Genomic DNA, 16095 nt, shown 5'->3' on the forward strand with positions numbered 1-16095 from the left:
ACTGAGCCGAGCTGGGGACTGTCTGAGTATTATACTCAAATCTGCAAGCTATCAGCCGTTGTTTGTGAGTTGAACCACAATTGATTTTATTAGTGCAATAAATTGTTCAAGCAATATTACACCAGGAGAGCGCGCCTCTCTTTTTCCTTCCCATATATATATATATATATTTATACACAAGCGGGTCCTGAGTGAAGTGACAGGCCTGGCTGGTCACAAATGTGGGCCCCACCCCACTCCAAAAGCCATACAAATATATGAATAATACACACGTGTGTGTGTGTGTGTGTGTGTGTGTGTGTGTGTGTGTGTGTGTGTGTGTGTGTGTGTGTGTGTGTGTGTGTGTGTGTGTGTGTGTGTGTGTGTGTGTGTGTGTGTGTGTGTGTGTGTGTGTGTGTGTGTGTGTGTGTGTGTGTGTTAGATGATCATGGTGGCTATTTGTCGTGTGTAATGTAAAAGTAAGAGCAAAGGGAAATGCTATTCCCAAGTGCAATTCACTATTTATAAATCGCACACCATTGTATGGCATTGCTTTGGTGCTATTTCATTATATACTTATAGTTCACACACGTAAGATCTTCCCCATGCTCCAGTTTAGTAATGTGTCCGTTTACACTAACAAAACTCGAGAAGAACGTAGTGACTGTCGCCCACTGTTCCCTGTTTGTCACCATCTTCCCCCCTGTCATGCCCCCCAATGCATCATCTCCTCCTTCCCCACTTCATGTGTCACCCATTCACCCTTCTACTTGTACTGCATTTCAGTGTATAGTGTGGTCAGATTATACTCCATGTGAGTGTACAGTGTGGTCAGGTTATACTCCATTTCAGTGTATAGTGTGGTCAGGTTATACTCCATGTCAGTGTATAGTGTGGTCAGGGTTATACTCCATGTCAGTGTATAGTGGCAGGCAGGTTATACTCCGTTCGCAGAAAAACCAGGGGAGCGAAGGTGAACCTTATAAAAGAAAAAACACTACATAGTGCAATATTGTATGTACAATGTGGTGAATAGGTGAAAAGCTCCCAATTGCAAACTCACAATGTGGTAGAAAATAAAGGAGCAGAGAATCCAACCGTGGCACCGATGGTTCCAGGCCGGAGCAGGTAGAGGACATCAGATCAACACCACTGCACGTCTCTTCTGCATCCACGCTACAGCCGATACGTCACTTCCGGTCTTCCGCCCCGCCGGAACTGACGTCAAAGGGTACTTCAGCGCTGCCTCTCCCTCTCAGTCTGTTCCATGAGCCACGCTCTACGTGTTTCGCCCGTTCTGGATGACGGTTTCGTCAGGAGGTTATACTCCGTGTCAGTGTATAGTGTGGTCAGGTTATACTCCATGTCAATGTATAGTGCAGGCAGGTTAAACTCTGTCTCAGTTTATAACCTGACTGCACTATACACTGACATGGAGTAATACCAGACTGTATTGGTGCAATGCTAAGTCACCTCTGTGGCGGGGGATGCTTTGCGCAACGCCAGTTATTGTACTTCCGGAATTGTGCAGCATGCCACTGGTGCTCCCACCACCAACCCAAAATACCCTACCTCAGGCAGTCCTGGCTATGCCTACAGGCAAAGCCCATTTCCACGCAAAAAAAAATAAAAACAACAATACCGGCAAATAAATAATTTAGACAATTCTAACGTCAAATATTACACTTTTTGTTTCTATGGAAAATAGCAAGAAGTTGTTCATTTGACTGAGGCCCTGACAAGCATACTGTGTGTCACTCAACTGCTCCCAGCCACAATGGCTCACTTAGCCCTATTCCCACAATGATATAATTATGCGCACTTCCACACTATGAATGCCAAGAACAGAAAGACAAGGAAAATACATGTGTGTTTTTTATGTAAACAATTACATACAAAAATAAAAAATATCTACAGACCTGTGTTGTATCTGACTTGTGATGAATATGTGTAGTTATGTGCCCTTTCCAAACATACCTCACTACCTTGAGGATGCCTGTTTCACTAGACTTCTTTCTCGTGTAAAATGACACGAGTTCTATGCTCACAGGTTTTCTTTTATTGCATGTCTAGGATAAATTACAAGGTTCAGGTGAGGTTTAAACAGTTACAAAATCACATAATCATACTCCAAATATATACGAATACTACTTATTCACCTTAACACTTTGCTCAGATAATAGCCACATGAAGGTACTGTTACATGACCTTTAATAATGACTACGTTACAAAGAGAACAAACATACCTGCAACAGCCTTAACCATTACTTGAATAATAAATAAATGTTTAATGCTTTGCAGAAAATTGATTTAATTTGTCCTAGTGGCTCTTCATTCTGTCTGGTAAAATGCAGAATGATAAATTTGATTAATAAAACAATATATAGCCAATTAATGGCTGGTGTAATCCCAAAAATAACCAAGACACTAAAAAATATAGGTGACAGAATGACAGTCACCTGCCAACTAACAACAGTTCACTTGTGTTAGAAATCCATGCCACTGTTTCTTCATATTTTACTCTATTACAGAGTATCAAAGTTGTATTGTTTCCAATGTATTTATGTACATCGAGGCAATCATGTGCATAGCCCCCAAAATAATGAGAAAGGCACTTTACAGGGAAGAAAAAGACAAATAGGAAAAATGTATGTAACACATGTATCAGTGTGAGGCTGGTCTTAATGGCTTGCAGGTTTGAGACTAGACTAGGTAATCACCACTGTCATTAAGGTTATGGTGGGTAAAAAAAAAGACCAGCCTCACACTGATGATACCCATCAAGGTTGAAACATGTCTGTGAGTGGGTTTAATGGCTTTGCATCTCATCCAGCCTCTGTTTAAAAGCTGTGTTTAAAACAGCATGCAGTGGCTTGAGGATTGGCTTGTGTAATACGAGCTTGAGACAAAAGGTGGCACTGAGTGCTCATTTGCATGTCATTTCCCAGAATCCCTTGCTGCAGTGGAAGCGCTGTATGCTGGTTGACAATGGGGAAAGACAGGGTTGCAGACCTGTCTAAGACATGCAAATGAACATACAGTAATATTTACAGTTGCTTTATGCTTTACTGTGGAGGGTTTTTGTCACTTTTTTACCCACCATAACCTTAATGACAGTGGTGATTACCTAGTCTAGTCTCAAACCTGCAAGCCATTAAGACCAGCCTCACACTGATGATACCCATCAAGGTTGAAACATGTATGTGAGTAGGTCTAATGGCTTTGCATCTCATCCCAGCCTCTGTTTAAAACAGCATGCAGTGGCTTGAGGATTGGCTTGTGTAATACGAGCTTGAGACAAAAGGTGGCACTGAGTGCTCATTTGCATGTCATTTCCCAGAATCCCATTGCTGCAGTGGAAGCGCTGTATGCTGGGTGACAATGGGGAAAGACAGGGTTGCAGACCTGTCTAAGACATGCAAATGAACATACAGTAATATTTACAGTTGCTATATATATATATATATATATATGTATATATATATATATATATATATATATATATATAATATGTATGTATGTATGTATGTATGTATGTATGTATGTATGTATGTATGTATATATATATATATATATATATATATATATATATATATATATATATATATATATATATATATTACCAGATATGGCAACGAAGGAGGTGAAGCCTCTAATGCATTTCACACTACTGTTGGGGTTTTGTCAAAGAGAACATAATATACATAAATGGAGATGTTAAATAGTAATTCCGTAATTCCACTCTGAATGCACCGCCCCAGGGGTGTACACCAAAGTTGTTCTCTACTCAAGACGCATGCAAACAGAACTTCTATTGGCAAGGACTTTTGTGAGTATTGTGATATAGCTTTTATCTTTGGGAGATCATCTGGATACAATACGAGTTTTCAAGAACTTTGTATTAGAGGCTTATTATTGTGATTCAAAAAGTGTTACTTGTGGAAGACTGCCGTGATTCCTGAGTTTGCTGTTCACTCAGCGGGTTCCCGGTTTCTGGTCCAGCTTACCTCAGTATATGCTTAATTGTGAATGTACATTTGACCCTTGGACCCTGGCAGGTCTCTTACTTACAATATTGGAACTATCTGAATTATTGGCAGTATTAAAAATCTCAGCCATTATAGATATACTTTTTCATTCCATGTATTGAATAAGAACATTGCACGTTTAAACATTTAAAGTTCCAATTTTTGACCAGACAAGTTTTTGTATGACTGATTTTGGACTTTGTTTCCATCTTTTTCTTCAATTTCCAAAAACATCCCAAAAAATAATATTGAGCAACGTTGATTCCTGTTTTAAAAAAACAATACATTATTAGTAGAGATGTGGGAAAGTCTTGAGTGTTTTATTGTTGGGGGGGGAGGTTAAAATTACCGAAATTCATTTTAACCCTTTTGGTATAAACGTTTGCCAAACGCGTACATTACCATATATGAGAGCAAGAGCCAGATGAGGAACTATTTCCTTTTGTAGTTCTGACTGCTGAGGAATTTGATGATCCAACTATTGTAACAGGAGGTGCTGAGAGTATCCTTGCACACAGAGAGGTCTGTTGTTCACCATTCTCCTCCTCACTTGGTCTTGCTAGTACAGCTAAACCCCGTTATAATGCGGTCCTCGGGGTCCACCCCGAGACCACCGCGTTAGTAACGGGGTCGCGCTAATTTTTTTTTTTTTAAATGGCCGCCGCGCGCCTGATCGGGAGGGAGTTAATTAAATAAATAAATAAAAAAAAAGTTTTAAAAAAATGGCGGCGATTCATCCCTCCTCCCTCTCCCTCTCAGCCCCCTCCCTCCCTCTCAACTCCCCCCCCACCCACTCCCCCCCACCCCCGAGGTATGCCCCCGCAGGGCAGTGCCCCTCTCTGGGTGCAGGAGGGTGGGTTACATGTCAGCCGCACGTTGTACTCACGGTCACAAGTACAACGCTGCAGAGGCTGCAAAATGGAGACGGAGCCCCCAGGAGGAAAGCTGGGACCGGACCCAGATGCTGCTAGAAGCAAAGCATTCTGGGAGTGGACGGGGCTGCCTCTGTCCAGCCTCATCTGCCCCTCACAGGGAGGGGGGATCCCCCATAGAGACCTGCCCCCCTCACTCCCAGCCAGGGCACAGGGGTGACCCCAAAACAGAGACCTGCCCCCCTCCCTCTCCCTCTCAGCCCCCCTCCCTCTCAGCCCCCCTCCCTCTTCCTCCCAGCCTCCTGGTTTTGCGTTGCGTGGTGTGTCTGTGTCCTCCCAGACAGATCTACTGCTGCTGCTGCTGCTGCTGCAAGAGGGAGGGGGGGGGGTTGGGCTGCTGACATGTGAGTGCTGCTGACATGTGAGGGGGGGTGGGCTGCTGACATGTGAGGGGGGGGTGGGCTGCTGACATGTGACATGTGAGGGGGGGGGTGGGCTGCTGACATGTGAGGGGGGGGGGTGGGCTGCTGACATGTGAGGGGGGGGTGGGCTGCTGACATGTGAGGGGGGGGTGGGCTGCTGACATGTGAGGGGGGGGTGGGCTGCTGACATGTGAGGGGGGGGCTGCTGACATGTGAGGGGGGGCTGCTGACATGTGAGGGGGGGTGGGCTGCTGACATGTGAGGGGGGGGTGGGCTGCTGACATGTGAGTGTATTGTGAGGGCTGTGTGCAGTGAGTGTGTGCAGTGTGTGTCAGTGTGAGCAGTGTGTGTGCAGTGTGTGCAGTGTGAGCAATGAGCAGTGTGTGTCAGTGTGAGCAATGAGCAGTGTGTGCAGTGTGTGGCAGTGTGTGCAGTGTGCAGTGTGAGCAATGAGCAGTGTGTGCAGTGTGAGCAATGAGCAGTGTGTGTGCAGTGTGCAGTGTGAGCAATGTGCAGTGTGTGTCAGTGTGTGCAGTGTGAGCAATGAGCAGTGTGTCAGTGTGTGCAGTGTGAGCAATGAGCAGTGTGTGTGCAGTGTGAGCAATGAGCAGTGTGTCAGTGTGTGCAGTGTGAGCAATGAGCAGTGTGTCAGTGTGTGCAGTGTGAGCAATGAGCAGTGTGTGTGCAGTGTGCAGTGTGTGTGCAGTGTGTCAGTGTGTGCAGTGTGAGCAATGAGCAGTGTGTGTGCAGTGTGAAGTGTGTGTGCAGTGTGTGTGCAGTGTGTGTGCAGTGTGTGCAATGAGCAGTGTGTGTGCAGTGTGCAGTGTGTGTGCAGTGTGAGCAATGAGCAGTGTGTGTGCAGTGAGTGTGTGCAGTGTGTGCAGTGTGAGCAATGAGCAGTGTGTGTCAGTGTGAGCAATGAGCAGTGTGTGTGCAGTGTGCAGTGTGAGCAATGTGCAGTGTGTGTCAGTGTGTGCAGTGTGAGCAATGAGCAGTGTGTGCAGTGTGAGCAATGAGCAGTGTGTGTGCAGTGTGCAGTGTGAGCAATGTGCAGTGTGTGTCAGTGTGTGCAGTGTGAGCAATGAGCAGTGTGTCAGTGTGTGCAGTGTGAGCAATGAGCAGTGTGTGTGCAGTGTGAGCAATGAGCAGTGTGTCAGTGTGTGCAGTGTGAGCAATGAGCAGTGTGTCAGTGTGTGCAGTGTGAGCAATGAGCAGTGTGTGTGCAGTGTGCAGTGTGTGTGCAGTGTGTCAGTGTGTGCAGTGTGAGCAATGAGCAGTGTGTGTGCAGTGTGAAGTGTGTGTGCAGTGTGTGTGCAGTGTGTGTGCAGTGTGTGCAATGAGCAGTGTGTGTGCAGTGTGCAGTGTGTGTGCAGTGTGAGCAATGAGCAGTGTGTGTGCAGTGAGTGTGTGCAGTGTGTGCAGTGTGAGCAATGAGCAGTGTGTGTCAGTGTGAGCAATGAGCAGTGTGTGTGCAGTGTGCAGTGTGAGCAATGTGCAGTGTGTGTCAGTGTGTGCAGTGTGAGCAATGAGCAGTGTGTGTGCAGTGTGAGCAATGAGCAGTGTGTGTGCAGTGTGCAGTGTGAGCAATGTGCAGTGTGTGTCAGTGTGTGCAGTGTGAGCAATGAGCAGTGTGTGTGCAGTGTGAGCAATGAGCAGTGTGTCAGTGTATGCAGTGTGAGCAATGAGCAGTGTGTGCAGTGTGAGCAATGAGCAGTGTGTGTGCAGTGTGAGCAATGAGCAGTGTGTCAGTGTGTGCAGTGTGAGCAATGAGCAGTGTGTCAGTGTGTGCAGTGTGAGCAATGAGCAGTGTGTGTGCAGTGTGCAGTGTGTGTAGTGTGTCAGTGTGTGCAGTGTGAGCAATGAGCAGTGTGTGTGCAGTGTGCAGTGTGTGTACAGTGTGTCAGTGTGTGCAGTGTGAGCAATGAGCAGTGTGTGTGCAGTGTGCAGTGTGTGTGCAGTGTGTGTGCAGTGTGTGTGCAGTGTGTGCAATGAGCAGTGTGTGTGCAGTGTGCAGTGTGTGTGCAGTGTGAGCAATGAGCAGTGTGTGTGCAGTGAGTGTGTGCAGTGTGTGCAGTGTGTGCAGTGTGTGCAGTGTGCAAAAAAATTTTTAAATTTAAATTTTATTTTATTTTTATTTTTTTAAACGGGAGCCACGGGAAAACCGCGTTATAACCGAATCGCGGTATAGCGAGGTGCGTTATAACGGGGTTTAGCTGTACTCAGCTGAGCTCACTCAGCCTCATGTATTAGGATAGTTGACTTATTAGAGGTGCCTGTACACATTCAGAGGTGAGGACTGTTGTTCATCAGGAAGGATCCTCCTTTTCACTGTCACTCTGCATGGTCAGTCAGTAAACAGATTTAGCCCCATGTTGGTGGAGAAACCATATGCTGAGGCAGGAATTGCACTCACTTGTTATCTAGATAATACAACTCCTTGCCCCTTTATCTTTATGTTATTATTGATATGATGATTACAGACAGATAAACAGATAACAGTCATACTGGGAATGAGGATTGGATTTTATTGATGCCCAGCAATTCAAGCAATACCTGTCTTCAAACAGTTTTGCCTTAGACAGTAGACTCCTCCCAAAATCCAACTTCCATCCCATTCCAGTATCACTTCACTAACTACCCAAGTACCAATTCCAAAAATCAAGAGGTGTTTTTGTGTCAATGCCCTACTTCTGATCAACACACTAAGACAACATACAGCAAGTTCGTTGAGGACTTTTCTCAACATAATATCTAATGCAGTAGTGAGCAACATGATAAACTTAAAAGGCTGCAATTGCGGCCCTTGAGCCTTCAAAAGGGTCACATATTGTCTTTCTCACCAAGGTGCACAGGGAGAAGGGGCCGTTACTGCCGTGGGTTGGAGCTTCTCCCATCTCCCTCCAGTCTACTGCTTAATGCAGGTGCACTGATGAATCCAGTCCTGCACCACTTCTTACACTGGGAACTAGTAAATAGCACAGGAGCAGGGTAGTATTTATCATTGCACTGTCACCAGGCAGCTGAGGGAGTTAGGGAGCAGCGAAGATCTATCAAAGTAAATTCCCTGCTCCCTCGCCACTGGGGGGAAAGGGAGAGAGGATTGCTGGGGCCACAGTTGAGGCCCTCACGAGCCTGTTGTGCACCAATGATCTAGTGCAAAGAGTCGCCAATGCTTTGAGAATATTTGCACATGTTAACTATTTTCACACCGTACGTTTGCGTTTTCTAGAATAAGCATTCATACTTTTTTTTTACTCTAAGCAGGGATACAACCCTAAATAGAAAATTAAAGCAGAAAATAAAATTTTTACAAAAAGATAAAGAGGAAAATGTCAAATTATTTGCACACTTACAGCCAGCATGCCTTAAACTAGCTGACGTTTGCAAATTAACCTTGAAGTTATTTTCTCCTTTGCAATAAGTGTGAACATCGCCATGCACTCTCATATTTTATTCATTTCTTTCTTTGGACTTCACTTAGCCATTTTATTCTGAAAACCTTCTAGTCAAATTAAGTTTTATTATTATTCTCCCTGAGAAGCTCTCAGACAACAAAATTAATAGAAGCCCCAGTGATTTATCTCTCGACAATGTATGTACATTAATGGGGAATAATTTTTTTCTTCAGCATTTAGAAGCTGGTCCTGGAGAAATCCAGGTTGACATTGATGATTAATACCCTTTAATAATTGCAACAATATTCAAAAGGACAATATATATATTTGTTTGCAGTTAATTTGCACATAAGTAATATGCAAACATAAAAGTATATTTACACTGGTGTTTAGCTAGCTGCATATTTTTTGGCATATTTTGTTTCTTGTTATTTTGTAACTAATATTGTAAATAAAGAAAGAAAAAATGTGTTAACCTGTTCACTTCCTGAAGGGCCAACATGCGTGGCTACCGTCTCTGGCAGCGAAAGGGTTAAGAGTATAGCAAGTAGTGTGCCATATATAATACACCATGGATTAGGAAATATCTCAACTCCATGTTTGTCGTGGTATTTGTGGTACATTGTAAAATGCAATTATCTCAAGTAGCTTTTTTTTAAAGTTTACTATGATGATGTAAAACAATCCTTGAATGTCATCGTGTAGAGATACCAAGGTGAATATATCCACATCCTGTGTGTTCTTAGCAATATAAAGTTAAGGAAATATCAATAGATTTTTCCTTTGGTAAAAAGTATCCAACTACATTCATTTTAAAGCTTGAGTCTTTTTTCCCCCCACTTAGTTGCAATTACTGTCTGACAGGTAGATATTTAACCTCTACTATACCAGTGGACTGCAGCTTTGAAATACATTATACCACACTTTGGCTAAGGATGAAGGGGGGGGGGGGAAGGATAAATGGGATTTCAATTTCCATGATATTTGATTTCTCAGACGTGTAGACATGATAGTCAAATCTGCCTTTTGTATATAGAAAGTTTGTGTTACAGAAGGGTTCCTGGTGCGAAACTGAGAACAACACATGTATGAGATAACATTGGATGATATTTCACTGGGGTTTTTGTTTGCCTTCCTCTCAATCAATATACTGTAAGTACGGATTTAGGATAAAGTATCTGTCGTCTAAATTTAGCATAGGATGGACTTGATTAACACACTATGCCTTTTTTCAGCCTCATATACTATGTAACTAAGTAATGAAAGAATGAAACCCTTCATCTATAATAAAAAAAATATGTATGATAGATAGATAGATAGATAGATAGATAGATAGATAGATAGATAGATAGATAGATAGATAGATAGATAGATAGATAGATAGATAGATAGATAGATAGATAGATAGATAGATAGATAGATCTCAAGCCTCTATCACTTTTGTCAGATGCAAAAAAACTCAAATATTACATATTCCCTTTGCATGCCATACCCAAGACAGCTATTTCTTCAGTTGTAGAAAAGGCCACTAGTAGCAACATTTTACTATTACCATTTTGCTTGCGACTCAGCACTATTTTTTAATAAACGTTTCAATAGATTTTTTTTTTCCTATCTTGTTTGTATTCTACCCACTATAAGCAATGTAAATCAGGCACACAAATGTGTATAATAAATCCCAGACTTTTTCTGTCAAGGAAAAATATCTCAGTTAAAACCTCCCTAAAATTTGGAGAATATACTTAGCTCTTTTTATATATACTGTAACTCTAATGTTCACATTCCCATCATTGAATTATATTTTATCACTCTTCTTAGCAATAGAAATGACATGCCACTGTTAAAGTTAAAGGGCATTAAGGGATCATTGAACATTCCCTGTCAAGTCATTATGGCTTAATTCGTGCCAATTAACCAGACCTCACATGGCTGCTATTAACAACTAAATTGAGCTTAAAAGTAGATATCCCCTACCATATAGATGCTGTCAGTTTAAAAGATGTCTCCGGATATGGGTGGCTTGAATGTAAGGGTGAGCAGATGCCTAAAAGGAAAAGAAAAAGGAAAATTAAGCAACAAAAGAAATCTAAAAAAAAAAATGACATTGCCTTTTTAGTTAAACTTATAAGCAGTTGAAATAGCACCAAACAAGAATGTGAAGTACACCAAGATACACCATATACTTAAAACGATTTAACTCAAGTGGCAAAAAAATAGATTATAGAAGCTTGAGTGCATTTGGTATAAAATGCAGCATTTACTGTGACAGAAAATAGCTTGATCCTAGGAGCTGACAATAAGCTTTCTATTCTCACAACTTTAGTATTTAGACACCTGAGGTGTCTGTGGCATGAGACTTTCTCGCTCCGTGCACCTGTCTGTCTGCAAATCACATGGGCGTGAAAAGATCTGCATCTGTATTGCCATGAAGAAGGAGAAGTCCTTAAATCGCATTAAGGTGATGAGAGGTATCAGTTGAAGACATCCATCAAGACAAGCTGCTTTCAGATGAGTGTTATCACTGCATGGGCTCCCTCTGCAGAATCACAAGTCTTGTTGGAATTAATTTTGTTCTTAAAACATTTAGTTAACTAACAATACGGTCTCTTTTTCAGTTTTAGTAAACACACGAAAGAAATGCGCTGTCAACTTGACACTTTTACTTCTCCGACGTGTAATGAAACCTTTACTTCAGTATTTATTGCTACGGGAAGTCAGAAGCTTGATCTTTCATTTCATTAATCCAACCCTCACACTTACGGTCCATTATTACTTTTAACATAGTTTTAATTTTAAATGAGTGTAAGTAGATTTGTACATTACCAATGTAGAACAAAACAAACACGGCCTAAATTGTTCCTCCACTAGAAAAGGGGGATTTAATTATTATAGTGATCAATAAATGATTGCACCCTAAGGCTGCAATAGGAACCTACCAGTACATTTACGACCAGGAAATGTAAATAACTAGATGTCTATTGTTTAAAAGAAAGCTATTCCCACGACCCTATTATTTGTATATTATGTAGTCAAAGTAAAACATTTGAACTGTAAAATATTTACATATTATTTGGGAAAGATTGGGATGCTTTATAAAATTCCCCTCTTCTTGCAGTGATCTGATAGATATCTCTTCCTATAAGTACCATATACCGTTTTAAGTGCTAATAGATTTGTAGTGTCTTTTCAGAAGCCCATCCAGAGTAATTAGCACATATGTTCTAAATAGATGATAGTTTTGTGAGCAATAAAGCAATTACCCATCGCTAGAGCTGACGGTTCTTCCAACTAAACCCCAACCAGCAGCTAATTGGAAAAGTCATTTTATCTCCATTGTCTCCAATTAGTCTTGCTAAACTACTACACCAACTAGCTGGTTTGAGGCTAATTTATACATTCACATTTACATTCACATTTACATAAATAACATCTTACCATGTTTAGAAACTTTCAGGGGGGGGGGGGGGTATAATGTTGCTTGTACTTTGTATATGTTCCTGATTCTATATTTCCCTTATACATTATTACAAATGTTTATGAAGAGTTTAGTAGGGAGTTTAATATGTAATATCTATATATTTCAATGGGGTGAGGGTTATCTGTAAAATTAGTGAGATAAAAGTATAAAAAAGCAGCACCCGAATTATAGCAACATAAGAAAACAGTTGACTGCAATGGGATTCGTTTCTTTGAGTTGTGTTTGCACCGGTTTATACAGCTGGAAGACTTAAAGAAAATAACCCTATTTATATGTGTTTTATTATGTAAGCATGAGGTTTATTAGCCCAATCAAAATCAGCACATTATTTGGTTATATCGCTTATGAGTTTAAACCAAGCAATATTATATAAAAATAAAAAAACACTTAGTTACACTTGTTCAGACCCGACACCTATTCTGGACTTAAGTGATGGAATAGCAGCCCTGGGGTTGGCTAGTGTGATGAAGGTTAAATTAACTAGAATAAAACACCAGCACAGATAGATAGATAGATAGATAGATAGATAGATAGATAGATAGATAGATAGATAGATAGATAGATAGATAGATAGATAGATAGATAGATAGATAGATAGATAGATAGACGTACTGGTGTTTTATTCTAGTTAATTTAACCTTCATCACACTAGCCAACCCCAGGGCTGCTATTCTTGTTAATATCACAACTTGTAGGTATCATGTTATGTACACTCAGTAGCATATCACATAGAAGTTATTAAGAGCTTCACAAACTATAAAATAGGACAACATTCCCCAAGAACCCTAAAAATATATTAAATTGGTGGGTCCTGAAGTGTTGAAGATTTGTGTTTGGAAAATGGAGATTGTCACCTTAGCAACAAAGTATTCACTTAAAGGAATGTACTGCGTCCCGGACAGAGACCCCAGTGCGAATATGGCCAGGCAGAGAGAGTTTGCTGGCTTCAGCAAAAATCTTCTGTCTGAAAAAGAAAAAGAAAATCTATTTTTTACCTCCTAGTCATACCTTACATTTCCTTACAGTTATTTGTCCTTCATTGAGTTCATGTATTTAAATGATGTGTGGCAGTTGACATTGTAGTTAAAAGGAGAATAATCAGTGGTGTTTTATCTGTTTAGTGACCTAAATCAGAACCTAAAAAACGATAGGTTTTCTTATTTAACGTAAACAGCGGAAATGGAGCATATTGAGGAGCAAGTTATAGTTCATATAGTTAATTAAAAAACAATTACAACACTTAAACCATTGAATTTATAGTTTACATCTTATACTTGAAAAATTATCTGTCTTATATAAACATTTAAAACGTTGAATTTATAGTTTACATCTTATACTTGAGAAATTATGTGTCTTATAGAAAATAGTTATTTTTGTATTATATATCTATATTTAGATAGACAGATATAATTATTTTTTTACTTATGTGTGTATATAACATTTAAATATATATGTCCACGATTGTTGGTACAAGCTCAAGTCATTTACGTAAATATATTCTAAAAAAAAAAACAATACAAATGTGTGGCACTGGGTATTAAGCATTGCTTAACTGGTATATATTACTGTAAAGATGCTTGTGTGTTGGATAAAGAGTGAGGGCATTTTAGTTTGTTCCAGACTTTCTTTCTATTAAGAGCGATTAGATGGTGTCTATTCAGAGTTGCTGATCCAGAGAGAAAATAGGAGTAGATAAAAGGAGATTTCAAGTGACCTCCTCGTCCCTTTCACACCAACCTGAGCCCCAGAATAGCCCAAGGATCAGCTTTTACAATAGCCCTTTCCCTTTCAGCTTCAGAAGATTCAGTGTAAGGGGTTAACAACAACACACATAACTTTCACACAACTTGCTTATGTCACACATTGTAACCATGATTGCTGGATGTGCATCACTTTAAACCCTTATTTTTGAACACAGACCTGTCGTGATCTGTAAAGCAACTTGGGACTGCCCTGGTATGTTAAATTAGGAACCCATCCTTCTTTAAAGTAAATATACCAAACGATCTCATGTATATGTAATTGTTCTCTGCAAAACATAAGGAGGGGAATCGTATGATTTGCATGGAAACTCGTTTTGTAGTTAATTAAGTCCATTAAGATAGTGTAATTAAAGAAAGTGTTCGGGTTTTAAACGAAACATCTTATTACAATATGGGATCTAGCAAGACAACATTTGCATTTGGTGTCATGGGCTCCTGAAACATATTTCTTAGTCTGTGGAGTGTCCAAGCCAACCCTATTTTAATGGTGTTATCTGTATGGGGGAAAAGGAGTGGATTAAGGGTAATGTTACGTGTGCAGATGATAGTATTGTTCAGAACAACCTCCATACTCGCTAGAAAACGTAAACTTTATTTTGTATCAACTCTTATCTAATTCTCGTGTCAGGATAATGGATTTCAAACAATCATTGCAAAGAGCATTCCAAAGAAATAAAACTGTAACAGGGGGTATCTCAAGTGAAATATATAGCTAATTACTTTAATGTCTGCATTTTATATTGCAACATATTAGATTAGATTATTAACTTTCTGCTGGTAATTTATAGATAGTCTCAAATGATCTGCATGTTTTCTTCTTTTTCGTGTTATCATTATAATGCAAACACCCTTTTATATTAGGATTTTTGCAGTTCCTTAAAGGCTTGTTCTGCCAGGCCTCCTACTTTTTCATAGCCACTTTATTTGCAAATCCATACCGTGCATATTTGCAAAATGTGGGCGTAAATACATCAATTGACTAAACTCCAGGCTGTTTTAACACATATACACAACACTATTGTTTTTTCAATCAGCTGTTTAAAACCATATTCTACCTCCAGATAAAGATCCACATGGCATGGTAATATTCTTCAAGGGATAAAAAAAATTAATGATAATCATAGTAGCAATAGGGACGTCAGTGATGATTATTCTAAATGTGTAAAAGATAAAGATACTGCAATTGAGAAATAATTAAAAGTTGTGGATTATGGCTCACATACTGCTGGACAGAGGAGTTTATGTGTCCAAATATGTATTTGCTTATCAGATATTGAAAATTGGAGGTCATTTGAAAAAAATTGAACTATACAAATACTTTACAAAACTGCTAAGTGAGTATATATACTGCACAAATAATGTGTCTTAAATGTTACTCACCAAAGCCCAACATGAGGCAAACTAGTTTAATGTAAGAAATAAAAGCAAATACCATCATTCTATACCCCCACCCTCCCTAGACTTTGCAAACAAAATGCATAAGGAATAAATGTAACATTTAAATAGTATCAATATTTCACAATGTATTTCATAATAATTAATACAATAGAAATTATCATTGTGAAAGATGGCAATATATTTAGGTTTTCCTTAAGGTTACCAAGTGCTGTTTCACTTTATTTTTTTTTACATATATACATCATTATTACCGCTTTTTCAATTAATGCTTTCTATCAAATACAAGTGTATCTGTGTGTGAATAATTGTGGGATTATCCATGTACATTTTAATTATGCTGAAAGTATTGTAGTAAACACTATAGTTTGGGTGTTTTTTCATGTTCACACTACTGTGGTTCACATAAAATAATTATTGCATTTTATGTTTCACAAATCAATAACAATTGCTTTCTCAGAGTATCCATGAAAATAGTTGCTTTTAACTATTGATACAGAAGCTTAATTGATCTGGGGGATTAAACCTCCTCCTTCTCTGCTGTCAAGAGTTTATTCTGATTCAAAGTAAATGCCAACATGTTTTATTCTATGCAATGTAGTCAAGTAGGTATGTTATTACCCTGTTAACAGTTTCACAACTTTTATACATTACTCCATATTCAGTAAATTGTCCAGGCTCCTGGGAAAATATGCCCCTCGAGAAAAGAAAAAGAAATGGTATTTATTACATTTGACAACAATGACTAACCTTAAAATAAAAT

At 39.8% G+C, this 16095-nt stretch overlaps 1 long non-coding RNA gene across 5 annotated transcripts in view; it reads right to left on the reverse strand.

Moving 5' to 3' along the window:
* The window catches only part of LOC142490682 (uncharacterized), a 40628-nt gene that overhangs the window by 23157 nt on the left and 1376 nt on the right, over positions 1 to 16095 (reverse strand). For 4 of the 5 annotated variants that reach the window (XR_012800109.1, XR_012800106.1, XR_012800107.1 and 1 more), the window contains exons 2-4: positions 15954 to 16029; positions 13029 to 13138; positions 10671 to 10740 (exon numbers count right to left, since the gene is read on the reverse strand). This is a non-coding gene — a long non-coding RNA (uncharacterized LOC142490682). Of the gene's footprint in view, positions 1 to 10670; positions 10741 to 11070; positions 11233 to 13028; positions 13139 to 15953; positions 16030 to 16095 lie in introns of all 5 variants that reach the window. The other variant, XR_012800110.1, reaches the window with a different exon arrangement.

This window comes from Ascaphus truei, chromosome 1 (assembly GCF_040206685.1).
Source record: "Ascaphus truei isolate aAscTru1 chromosome 1, aAscTru1.hap1, whole genome shotgun sequence".
Taxonomy (NCBI): Eukaryota; Metazoa; Chordata; class Amphibia; order Anura; family Ascaphidae; genus Ascaphus; species Ascaphus truei.